Genomic DNA, 13438 nt, shown 5'->3' on the forward strand with positions numbered 1-13438 from the left:
TTTCCTGGTGGAACATGTAGCAGAGAAATGTGCATACAAGGAGAGGGATAAATAAAAAAGAGTGAAGACCAGCACAGGAGCAGGGAGTGATCAGAGAGCTTCTCTGTTGACATATTTAGTACCTCATAGAGGTAACTCCACAACTTCCAGATATCTGTGCAGGAAAATAGCCCATTGTCACCAGCTCTATATAGGAAAGATCATTTATCTTTTTTAAAGCTCAATTTTTCCACACTGCTGAACGTTTGGAGACCACTATTTTGCAGGTGTAAATTCTGTCAGCATAAGCTTTTCTGACCTTCTCCATCAAATCATACAACTAGTAAGTCCATATTCCCTCAGGGGAATATGGCCTTGGGCAGCTTGCTGTGTGATCGCTAGAAGGTGTGGTCTAAGAACCTGTGAAATGGCCTATTCATGGCCTAAGAACCTACAAAATTTATTTATATTTTAATGAAAACCCTGAAACTTAAAATAGAAACTCAGCTGAATGGACCATGACTCATAGAAAGCATTTCAGTTTGCTGTTGATTTCTCTACATTTTTACTTCTGGAGTAGGTGGTTCTTCTCAATTACTTGGAGCTAATGTGGATCTTCTCAATTGCTTGGAGCCAATGGATCATTGGAGTGGGTATGTGTCAGGGAGATCTCTAGAACCATGTCAGGGCAGAGCTCAGCTTGCAAAAATGACCTCCTGAATCACTTGCTCATGTTAGACAGCAAGGAGCACATCTCTTTTCCTGTTGCCTGCAAAGCCCAAGGGATTTCTAGGATATGGACAATGCAGGACTCCTTGTCTCAATATTTATGGGTAAAGGAATTGGAGTTGTCTTTCCTTATAGAGAATCAACCCTCTCTCTATACATCATCTTTAAACAACAACCTTTGTATAACAATTTTGGGGATGGGGATGGTATAGTCTTTTATGGTTTTTTGGTTCTACTGTGTGCTGTGCAAAACTATACCACAACATTCTTGGCAGCCCTTTCAGAAGCAGGTTGATCCACCTGGGCCTGTAGTGAAATACTGTGTGATGGAGATGAGAGGCACTGACAAGGCCAATGCCATACCAGAACTGTGCAGCTGCCACGTTTGGGAATGCTGGTGAAGCCTACTGTCTTGGGAGCAAATGAGCAGCCAGGCCGTTGTCTTGACAGCCTTGTGTCTTAGCTCCAGGAAGAGCTGAAGTATTTCTGGCATAGGCTATTAATGGATAAAAAGCATGTGATCTTCATAGATCAGTCTGCAGTGCAATGTCCCAGGGAAAAGATGAGCAAAAAAGCGTTTAGAAAAGAGGGGGAGGGGGTCAGGAAACAATGAATAGAGCCAAGTGGGGTCTGTACCTTATATTTTTACTGGCAGAAGCAGCTATAGTCTTTTGCAAAGCTTCAGAGTTCTCAATTTACTATGAATAACTCTTGGATCAAACTATCAAAATGCAGTTTTAAAAACTCAAGAGATTCAGTATATGGAAATTATTATGTCATATCCCAGACAACCCCAAGATTTGTGTTAAAACTTCAGGGTCCTATAAACATACTCTTCTGCCTTCTTGGTATTTGTACTCTCTTAAGTGTCCATGAAAGATAGGAGACATGACTTTAGTGTTTATCTGTCTAAATTCTTATTCCACTTCTGTGATTTCAGTATCACTTGATCACTACACTTATTTGTAAGCTCTTGTTATTTTGTGATCACATGTTCCATTTTTTCCACACTACATTCCCTGTGTTGAAAGCATTTTTTCAAAGGAGAAGAAAGGGGTCTGCTGAAAAGCAGTAACTTTTTTTAATAACAATAAGTAATTATGTATTCAGTTTTATTTTATTTAAAGATAGAAGTCGGGAGGGGAGAAGAAGAAAACCTCTTTAGCCTTAAGGAACACATAGAAGTGTGTTGCTATAAGTATTTTAATGGAAATATACAGAAGAAGCCAGAAGTATTTGTTAGTGGTAAAGAAAAGTAACCAATAGGAAACAACCTAGCTCTGTGTTTGCACACTGCTAAGGCCAAGGAATTTTTTTCCTATAATTTTCTTTAAACAAAATGAAAAAATGTATGCACTAAATACCTAAATTAAGTATGATAAAATTAAATAGCCTGAGAGCAAAATAGTAATTTCACATATACTGATTCACACCAGTTCCTTTTTGGCCAGTGGGAGTACAGTGGTGTGGGATCAGTTCCTGATTTGTCAAGGTCAGTCATCTAAAGAGTATGTAAAAATTATACATTTGCAAGTAAAGACAATCCCTTAATTGCTAGCAGAGTCTGGTGACATATGAAAGTGGATAGGCAAAACTGTCACAGGTCCAAGACCAGAGCCAGTTCAGAGCATCTGGTAAAGATCACAGAGTGTTAAACTTGCATCTGCCGGTGACACAGAGCCTTGTCTGTCAACTGGAATCCTGCATATCAGGTTGCACAAACAAATGCAGATTTTAAGATCACTTATAAGGTGGCTACTTTGCAAGCTCCATTCTCTGTCTTCAACTCTAATGCAGCATCAAACACTCCAGAGGACAGGTGGCTATTTTATTTGAACAGTGCAAGAGCAAATATATTACTTGGCGTTTCTTCTTCATGACTTTTTCTATATGTATATGCATATATTATTCAGCTGCAAACAAGCATCACCTGTTTTGCATATCTGTAAATTATAAGGATAGTATTGAACAGTAATTACATATTTATCTTTTAAAAGTTCTCACAGTGTTTCAATAAATGTAATTGGAGCTCTTGGAAGAAATGCCAGGCAAAATTATGAAGCAGTGCAAAACACCATTTTCAGGTTTTCAAAAAAATCAATTTAGTAAAGCAAGATACACATTGATTCTCTGATTGTAATGACTTTGAAATAGTGTGTAGCAGGTCAGGAAATTCACATCTTAATAAGACACCCATTGTATATGAGAATCAGTTTGACTAAGATTCTTCCTGTTTTCCAAATATTTGCTTATGTTGGTCCTTTTCTAGTTAACAGAACCACACAATTTAAAGACCTTAAAATCTAGTACCTTGTTCAGATTTACTCACCTGCAGCTATAATATGTATTCCCTTTGATACTGTAGTAAACTGATGCCAAATTGGCAACTGTGCCCCAACATTGTGTCCCAAAATTTCCATCCAGTAATAGGTGGTTGCTGTTCAAAATGCCACATTGTGGCGTTTTACTTGGTAAACCAGCAAGGAATAAAAACTGTGTGTGCAGTAGCATATCCTCACTAATATGTAAAGCCTTTGTCAGAGTTCCTGATGAAGGTCTTTTCTAACATGCATCAGGGTAGGGTGTCAGCAATTAAACATCTGAAGAGAGGACTCCGGATATTATGGGGATTTGTGCATGTACATGGCTGTGCCCTCAGAAGGGCGCAGAGCCTGTGCAGCCATCTGTCCTCCCATCAGCTTTTGGGGTTCCTTTTTGGTGACATAAACTCAGGAGATGAATGTGAAATACTCTAGTATTACTCTCAGATCAGACTGATGAGATTCAACAGGCAAAGATAAAGCCAAAACCTGGAAATAGCTGGCAGACTGGCAAGTTAAAAAGGGCTTCCTCTCTAAACAGGTTGCATCAAACAGATACAAAGCTATTTGCAGCCTTAATTTTTTAGAAATTAAAAGCTGCTTGAAGTGGAACTTACATTGGCCCTGCTTGCTGTAAAGCTCTAATACCTTTGTTGCTTTATCAGTTTGTTCTGGGAAAACAGTTGTTTAATATGTTCTGTGGAGATCAGCTTTGACAGTATTTTGTTAATGCAGCTCTCAGAAGATAGCAGCTGAGGCAAGAAAGTTGTATAGGAAAAGTTACCTCAGAACAGAGTCCTGCATAGTTAAGTTTTGTAGTGAGATTTATATGCTGAGAAGTCAAGTAATCACTGCTGTTTCATGCAAGTGTCTCCAAAGCTTGGATTTAACTGGATCATATCAACTGAGGGACAAGAAACAGAAACAGCTTTCTAAAGCTGGAAAAAACAGGGCAGGGTAGAGGCACAGTACAGGAAGAAATTATGTGTGATGCACATGGCATCTGATTTCAATATGATGACTTTTTCTGCCTTCTTTGAATATGTATCTGAAGTATGCCATTTGTTTTAATGTCCATGGATTGCCTCGTTATTAAATTAAACATGACCTCTGCATTTCTATCAGCCTTAGAAAAAACTGCTGCTTTTGTGACTTTATAGATGTTTTTTTCAAGTATATTTATAGCCTATTTATTCAAATAGTTCTTATTATCTTCAAAAGATATTCCAGAAAGTCTGGCACCTTGCAGTAGCTTTGTACCTTTGCTGTAATTTAAATGAAGAGTTTGAAGATGATAGTTTATTTTCTGCTCTCTGAGATACCGTCTTTCTGTCCTTACCCCTATCTATTTCTTCCCTGGTATTTTGGCTGCCAGTTTTAGTTCCTTGGACAGCACTGTGGCCTTTGAAGTCAGAAGAAGAATGTATCTTTCCACATGATCAATAGGCATTTGGCCACCACATATCCACAACACTATTTTTAAAAATAATTACAGAAGTTTCTCCTGAGAGATAGGAAAATAAATTCTTGAATAGCTAGGCATTCATCAGATGAGGCTGAGATAACCAGATGAAATAAGAGGGCTGGATCAAACTGCTACAGCATTACATTTTTATGCTTTTACTTTAACATATTTTGCTAGATGAGTTAACACTTGGCCCATTTGTACTCTATATTTAGGTTTGGGGTTTTTTTTTTAAATTTTAATATATTCCTCCTTTTCTCAGTTGCTAATAGAAGGTAATGAAATGCCAACATCTCCCCTTGCTTTGTGGCCTTTGCAGATGTATATTCAAGTAGACACATCTTGTCCAGGGACATGCTACGGCTCTGACAGCCAAGGATCCATTGGCTCAGTTTTAGTCAGGAAGTTTTAGGGGGATAAGAGGCAAATGCAAACTTGGAGAAGGAGGGGAGGCATCATGAGAAAAATGAAGATGGGACTCATTTAAAGAAAAAAATCTCTGGATTGTGTGAGGTTGAGTACAGACAGCGCTCGCAGTGAAACCCTGACTGATGGTAAAGTTAGAAAAATGGGCACATTGTTAAAATTTGTTAATGCACGTGGTAATAGGTGGTAAATAGGGAATGAATTATTTATGTCTACCAAAAAATTACCACATCTGATAGCATACTTTTCCTACTGTGAATACATGTAGTGATGCACTAAAAAAAGAAGATTCGTTATGACTGCAGTGTTTCTTTTCAGAGAGGGCTACAAAGAGAGAAATTTACTAGAGAGATATATAATGTAGTTATGACCTGCTTGAAAGGAAACAAGAACCTATGTTGTATACACCTAATGAAATACGTGTGCTTTTTTTATTAAAAGCATTTAGTTGAAAAAATACACTAATCATAAATTTGATTTTTTCCATTTTATGTAATTCTCATTTATTTCATTTAATGGAGGCTAGAGATATCACATCTTCATACTCTTACAGGTAAAAAATTATGCAGTTTTCAGTGAAACTTTTGTAAAAATAAGAGATTTATTAATTAATTACTTTAAGGATGAAAAAGACTACAGTAAGGACTGTAAAAATGCACAGCTGTTTGTAATAAAGAGAAAACACCAGGAATATGTGGGATAGTAGAATATAGGGAGAAGAAATATAGCAGGGAATGGAATGGAATATTTTTAGTTGGACTGGACATAGAAGTCCACCTGCCTTGCCACCTCAGGGCTGACTATTCGGAGCATTGTCCAAATTTCTTTTAAACACAGACAGGTTTGGGGCTTTAACCCCCTCTCTAGGAAACCTCTTTCAGTGTTTCACCAATTTCTCAGCAAGGAAATGGTTCCTAAAGTGCAGTCTAAAGCTCCCCTGATGCTGCTTTGAGCCATTCCCATGTGTCCTGTCGCTGGATCCCAGGAAGAAGAGTTCAGTAGTTTCCTCTCCACTCCCCCTCCTCAGGAAGCTGCAGAGAGCAATGAGGTCACACCTCAGCCTATTTTTCTCCAAATTGGACAAACCCAAAATCCTTAGTCACTCCTCCACAGGACATACATTCTAGCCCATTCTTCAGCTTTGTTCCTCTCCTCTGGATATATTTGGGTACCTTAACATCCCTCTTCAGCTGTGGGGCCCAGGCTGATTATGCAGTGATTATTGCACCCTGACAATGTAAATTATGTCTCTGAACTGAATCTCCTTGCTTGCTTCAGTTATCAATGTAAAGGTTTATGAATTGTCACAAAAAAGAAAAACAACCAGAAAAAAATAAAACTAACCACAAAATCAAAGCAAACAGACAAAACAAAACAAAAAAAGAAACAAACAAAAAAACTGGGAAGAAACAAACCCAAACCAGTGATAAGTGTGAAAATTGAACTAAAATTTATGGCTAAGAATTTCTGATTCCCAGCACTATTTTTCTTGAGCCTTTATTGTTATTCCTGTATGAGACAAGCTTATCTAGATGGAATTCCTTAAGGCAAATGCTGCCATCTAGAGAGAAGCAGAACGAAAGTGCACAATCTAAGTGATGCGTTTCTCATGTACAGAGAGACCCAGGAGCAGCTGGACACAGACTGCCCACAGAATGGACTGCAGTGACAGAGATGGGCCTTTGGGATGTCTTTTCAGCAGCTGTTGACTGAAAATATTCAGGTAACTCCAACAGACAGTGAGCAAAAAAACACTGAGAAAATTCTGACAAAGGATTTTGAGCATGTATCAAAGATACTGAACAGGCATTTAATTCTTTAGTCAGTTAAAATAATTTAATGTTGTACATTTTTTCTTGGTGTTTCATTTTTTTCTGAGAAAAGCTGTCACTCTAAATTTATTTGGTTTAAGGGAAGAAATGCAAAAGAAGCTTGCATTAGATGCAATTTATTGTTTATCTGCCTTTTTTTTAAACATCACAAAGCATCTGTTTACTCTTCAGCTGGTTTTGAGAATTAGGATTGCAAAATTCAAATAGAAGGACAAAGACAAAGAAAGCACAGAAAATACCTGAAGGCAAGAAAGAAAAGTGGGGATTTACCTTGTCTCAGTATATTATGTATGCAGCTATATAAACATCCCGGTGTGTTCAAAGACTGAGCTATACATGTTAAGCCTGAATGGCAAAAATGAATTCTTGTAGGTGCTTTCAAAAGTCTACTAGCAATAGCATTTCTCTGGTTATAATGGAGATGACTCATTATAAACTAGTGACTTAGAAGAGCCTGCAAATAACACTGCACATGTTCAACCTTGTTGTGCCCATTCATTTCACTGAAATTATTTGTACAGTTCACTATAAATTACTCAGAGTTCCAGTTTGAAACTTTGAAAGGAATAAAAATAAGGATACTTAATTTTTTTTTGGGCAGATGTGTTTCAATGTCAGTGTGTACAACTATGCAAGGAGATCACAAGGTCTCTGTGCAGATTGTTTTTAATTACCCCTTTTCTTTAATATGTTGTGCTGTTAATGGCTATCTGTGTGTTGTCTTGCTAATGATGAGGTTAAGCAGCATGTGAGAAGGAAAATAAGGCAAATTGTCTGCATTCAAATAACATTTGCAATCTGAGACTTTAGAATAGCTTAACTGCTTCTCCCTGAGGGATGTCCTGCAAGTGGAAAAGAGCTGTGGTAGTGCCCTGATTTTTTCCAATATATGCGTGTTTACACATGTGTGTTTTCATGGCAGGTAGTTGGTATTTTCATCTGAAAATTGTGAAGCAGCTGGAGGCACTTTGAAGAAATGCCACTAGTAGTTCCTTTATTTTTAGGTATATCTATAACATATATAATGTTAGCACATTTTGTGTGCCTTGGGATTTGCTGTGATTTCTGGAAAAATGCTTGGGTTTTGTGCAAACTAAAAATGTAAAGATCTTCAGAGCTCGGTAATTAACTCAAAGAAAATAATTTTATAAAGCAATTCTGGTTTTAAATATAATTTGATAAGTGGGGCATTATCCTAATGTTTGTAATGCATATTGGTATCAGTAATACCTTCCACCTAGAAACTTTTTCACCATTCATATTTAATATCAAAATTCTGTAGTATGACTATATGGTAAATTGCTCAAGCATAATGTATACACAAAATGATGGAGTCAGAGAAAGGCTAGTTCTGCCCTATACCATAAAATGTTCTGAAGTTGCAGATTCTTTTTTTTGTCTCTACACTTCTTCCTGGACTTTTGATACTGACATTTCAATCCCAAAGCCATGACAGCTAACCTTACTCCTTGGTTGTCCTTTCAATCGTGAGGTTAGCTGAGTTTTAAGTACCAGACATGGAAACTGTTGCAGCCCGAAAGCAATGCTTACGAGCCATTTTTATTCCATTGGTGATGAGGCTTCAAGTTTGAGGCACTACAGGAAGCTCAGCCTATCCCTTTAAATACACAAAAACAAAGTAAGTTTTGAAATATATTTTCTTTCTGGCTGCCACAGAGGATTAGAGAAATGAAATATGCTTTTCATAGTAATGCAAGGGCATGTTTTGAAGTGACAGTTCCATATGTTACAACAACAACAAAAAAAAAAAAGAAAAAAAAAAGGGGGGTGGTTGACGGAAGAAAATCACAGATGCCTGAAAATGATGGGATAGCTTGTGAGTTTGTGAGTTTCCACAGACATGTGAAAACTTTCCAAAGGCAAATTCCCAGCTTTCTTTTAAATGCCCACAAGTGTCTTCTGTTCTCTAGCATGTAGTAGTGTCTTTGAAAAACTTTAGCTTTCCAGGATGCCAGTGATGTAAATAGAATTCTGCATTCCTTCAGTGGAATATTTTTGTTCTTATTTAGGGTTATTTATTTCCTTTGCCAGCTCCTCATCTTACAGTTCTTCACTATGATAGGGTCACTTCCATATAATGACCAGGGAGGTGCATCTTAGAAAAAACAGAGAACAATAGATTAAGAATGGGTTTAAAGTAAGTAACATTTAACTGATAAATTTGGCAAGGAAAGGCAGGTTCTTCCAGGACTAGAAATCTATCTTAAGGCATGTGCTTTCTTGGTTTTGTTTGGGTTTGACTTTTTTGGCAGTTTGGTGTTTTTTTTTTCTTTTATTTTGTGTCTCTTAATGTGTTATTAGAGTGGTTAGAATTAGGTTTATTACTTCAGAATGAAATGTACCTATGTCTTCCCCCAGTTAAATTCTTATTGGTGTTCATGAGGAACATGATGAAACAGCAGGGAAGGAGATGGGCAGGGAATCAGATTCAGGTTTCTGTGCCAGTCCTGTTTGCATGGGTAAAATTATTCAGGGGAGGCTGCTGTTAGGATTGGGTTGAGAGACTAGAAGGAAACAGTGTCTGTTAATCTGTGTGGACATCTGTATTTTGTTCAGAAGTCTCTTTAGATACAAACTGCACAGTATATGCTACTTTTTTTTTTTTTCCAAAGCAAATACATGGGCACGAAAGTTATATGGATTTTGAACGCCTAAGGTTCATTGCATTACCAGATGCAGACTTGGTATCAAAAGATATCAATGGAAAAATTCCCCACAGATTTAGTAAACTGCATCTTCATTATCCATATTTTCAAATGTATTTTGAAACAGCTTTCCAGAAAACCACTATCACCTGGAATAGAGTTTATGTTAAAACTTGCCCTGAGATGTTTTATTTCTGACAACTCTGGATTGCTGATAGACTGGAGATGGCACAAATCTAGGCACATTACATTCCAAACAGATTCAGGACAATATTTGATTTGAGATTTTCCAGAAATTAGGACCTTGGAATTAAATTTACAACACTTTCTAGTTTAGACAATCATACAACCATATAAAAATCCCCACCATTTATTTTCTGCCACACTCAATGGGCATATCTTTGACTTTTAAGCAACTTTTTGCTCAAAACAACTGAACATATGCAGTGCAAATAAATAGAGTGCTCATGTAAGCTGGACACTGTGCAACTGCCAAATGCATCTGGTACAGCAGGCAGCAACATCAGTAAGTTTTATCTCTCTCACCTGTTCCAGAACATCTTGCTGTATACAGATAAGCCTTTCCCTTCTCTTCATTTCTTTTCAAGTTAAAAGACAGTACATTCACTTCATTCCTGCAAGTGTCTGTTTAGACTTGGTAAACGTGGCCTCCTCTTACTTTAGCAGTTCTAGGTTGAGGTTTTATTTTTATTCACTAATATATTACAATGGTAACATTGTAATATACTAATGAATAAAAATTTGTTGTTTCCCTTTAAATAAGCTGTTTCCAGCCCATGCCAGATAAATGTGATCTGCTCATAAGTATGAAGCATTTCAAAACAGATTAATGAAATCAAAAGATCCTTTTAACAGTCGTTGGTAAATGGATGTTTTACAGGAACATACTGCTAGTAGCCATATTATTGTGTACTATGTTCCTTTCTTTGTGCATTTATCACAAAATACAAATCCATGCAGATTCAGTGATACTAAAAGGCAATGCAGTGCTGCAAGAGCAGTGGTAGTTTGTAATCACTTTTTCATACACAGTGTGACTGGACCATAATGTAGGTTTGAAGTCCTAAGTGAAACTGCAGGGAGAAATGAGTTATTACAGGATCTGGAAGCTGATGAAGATCGGAGCTAAAGAAATTTTATTTTGGAACAAGCAATAAAAAATCCTGACTAGCTGGGACATTGATTTTATTTTGTCTAAAAGATGGCATCTCCAGGATATAAATTCCTAGCACTATTCCAAAGTGTTTGGTTGAATACTGACACATAGGGAAATCTTCCAACAAATCAATGCCAAGAACATCTATCTCATCAGACATAAGCATGCCTTGGTTTATAACCACTTTCTGTGACATGGGTTGGGCCCAGTTTTTCTGCTGATTTGCTCTACTTTGTATATTGACCCATTTTGTCTGTAGTAGATTCTTGACAGGCGGGATTATGACCTACACCATTGTGTAAGAGAATTATTCTACTCTGTCAGATAATGATGATCACAGAGTGACCTACCACAAAGGTTGTGATAGGACTTCTTCACCTCCCTCTGGAAAATGTGACAAGGAATGAATTGTTGACATGTTTCAAAAGGCTCAGCTCTTTCTTCTGAAAAACAAAATAATAATCAGTAAAATCCAAAAGAGCATTCTATTTTCTGCAAGCCAATGAGTTTGTCCTGTGTGTTGAACTATGCCCCCAATCACTCCTAAACCATTGTTGTTCCTGATTTGATTGTCCATTGACCTATGCTTGGCTTCTGTTTGTGCTGTCTGGGCTTAATGTTTGGTTTCCATCTATCATGATACTACCTTTCTCCTGAATGATAAACTCTGCATTCAGCTAATAGAGCTATAAAAATTAACCTAGTTAACTTTTATTGGCTTGTTTTGGTCAACTACAAAGAGGGTGCGACAAGACGCACCCCTGACCTGAGCACCTTCATCATCAACTTGTGGCATGTGACCTGTCTGCTATATGCCAGATAGTTATAGCTGACCTCCAAATGCTATTTTCAAAACCCATGCATTAGGCAGTCTTTCACTTGTAGTAAAACTGGAATTGGAACTGGATTGGCTGTAAGTTACATGGCCTACAAAATAGACCAGGTAGTGTAGGTGTGGAGCTGGACAAAACTTCCTATATGGCACAGAAGGGTACTATCACAAACCTCAATAACCAACTTATTTCTCTTTGGACTTACTGCCTTTTCTCATCTGGAAAGGAAATATTGCTTTCACAGAGTAGGACTTGTCTGACCATGCTCAGGTGTGCACATCTAACCTGGCTGCTGCTGGCAGGCTGTGTGCTCAGAGCAAAGTGCAGTGCAGGCCCACCTCGGCCTGAAATTGCTGTTGAAATAGATCAGATGAATAATTGTTTGTAGCTCTTTACAGACTGTACAGAAAAAGTCTGCTGGGACTCATCTTCAGTGTGGTCACCTGAAATGTGGTGAGCTAGATCCTATTAATTAATCCTTTGTTAGGCCTGTTAACACAGCTCTCAAAGTATATGGCTGCTGAAAATGCCTTTGGAGTCTGCTGCATTTTTTCCCTTAATTGAGCAAAGCTGCCTCTCTTTCAGAACATATACCATAGTTTTTGTTTTATTCTTTTCCAGATGCATCTTTTTAATACCTAAATCAGAAGTGCTTTTAGCCTCCTCTAAATATGGTCCCAGTATTTCAAAATATGTAAATTAGCAGTGCTTTCAGGTCCTTTAAATTTGCAGAGCAGGACTGGTATGCAAAGAACAGCTGTGTTCTGTGGATCATTCAACTACCTACACATACCTTAACTTAATGCCTGGCTACTAAACATAATCTCAGGGTCTGGCCTGTAATACCCACTGTTTCTCATGCTTCAGAATAGATCTCCTTTCAATTTTTAGTTTAAATCCTGCTAGAGATACTCTCTCCTGACAACTTAATTAAGGGAATTTCTGGAGGCGGGAATCCAAGTTTGCCAAAATGCAGACAAACTCCAAATCCCTTGCTGCTAACTTCTTAATGCAAAATCACATTGCTGGGAGAAAAAAAAAATATGTTGCCTAAATATTGTATTTCAGAATTTAATTCTGAATTGTTCTAGTATTTACAAGTATTTAGAGATTGATACAACTGGATCTAAAGATTGAAAGCACAATTGGTGGTAGAAAATGCTAGATGTCATTTAAACATATTTCTTAAAAAGTAGCTAAAAGCAGCTAAAATTATTGATTTAAGCAATCTCTGTGTAAAAGATGGTGAATGCATCCACAGAAATAAATTTATAGCATGTTTACAGAAAAAGCTAATATGCTGGATTTAAGTTTTTGTAGCTTTCAGAAATTCTAGGAGAACAATTTTTAAATTTTTTCAATGTAGATTTGAAATGTGCTGTAGTTGTTATTAACATCCAGGTAAATGGACCTTAACTAACTTAAAAATTACTTTTATCTACTGTAGTTTTCACCGTCATTTTTATAGTCTGTGGTGAATTTATGTGTAGCACTGCAATCATATATTGTTCAGCAGACTCATAGAGCTATCATGTTAAACAACACAGGCTGTGCTAACCTGTCTCAGGAATTAAAATTTTGTTTCCTCTGTTAGAAAGGCAAATATATGTCATTCTTAGGAATTTATAAAATAGAAGCTTCAATTGCAAAATGAGCATGCACACACACAAAATTAAATTGCAGATTTCCATTATTTTGCCTCAGTGTCCCGACTTCAATGCAGAGAGGAGCTTACTTTTCCCACTAAATAATTCTTATTATTCTCCCATTCCCTCCTTCCCCCCCCAGCATTGCCACATGTATCTGTAGTTTGATGGCATCATTCCAGAGAGCGATGAACAGGTCAGATCAGCAACCAACTTTTTATCCATTGACATACAGACTGACTGATGGAAACTTCTAACAACCTTAAGACTTTAAGCCTCAGTACAAGAGTTTACATCAGACCCTTCACAGAAGGGGAAAGCCGTTTAATCCCAGAAACTGTTAAAACTTCCCACAAGACAAAAT

Source organism: Passer montanus, unplaced genomic scaffold (assembly GCF_014805655.1).
Source record: "Passer montanus isolate IOZ18808 unplaced genomic scaffold, ASM1480565v1 scaffold23, whole genome shotgun sequence".
In the NCBI taxonomy this organism is placed as follows: domain Eukaryota; kingdom Metazoa; phylum Chordata; class Aves; order Passeriformes; family Passeridae; genus Passer; species Passer montanus.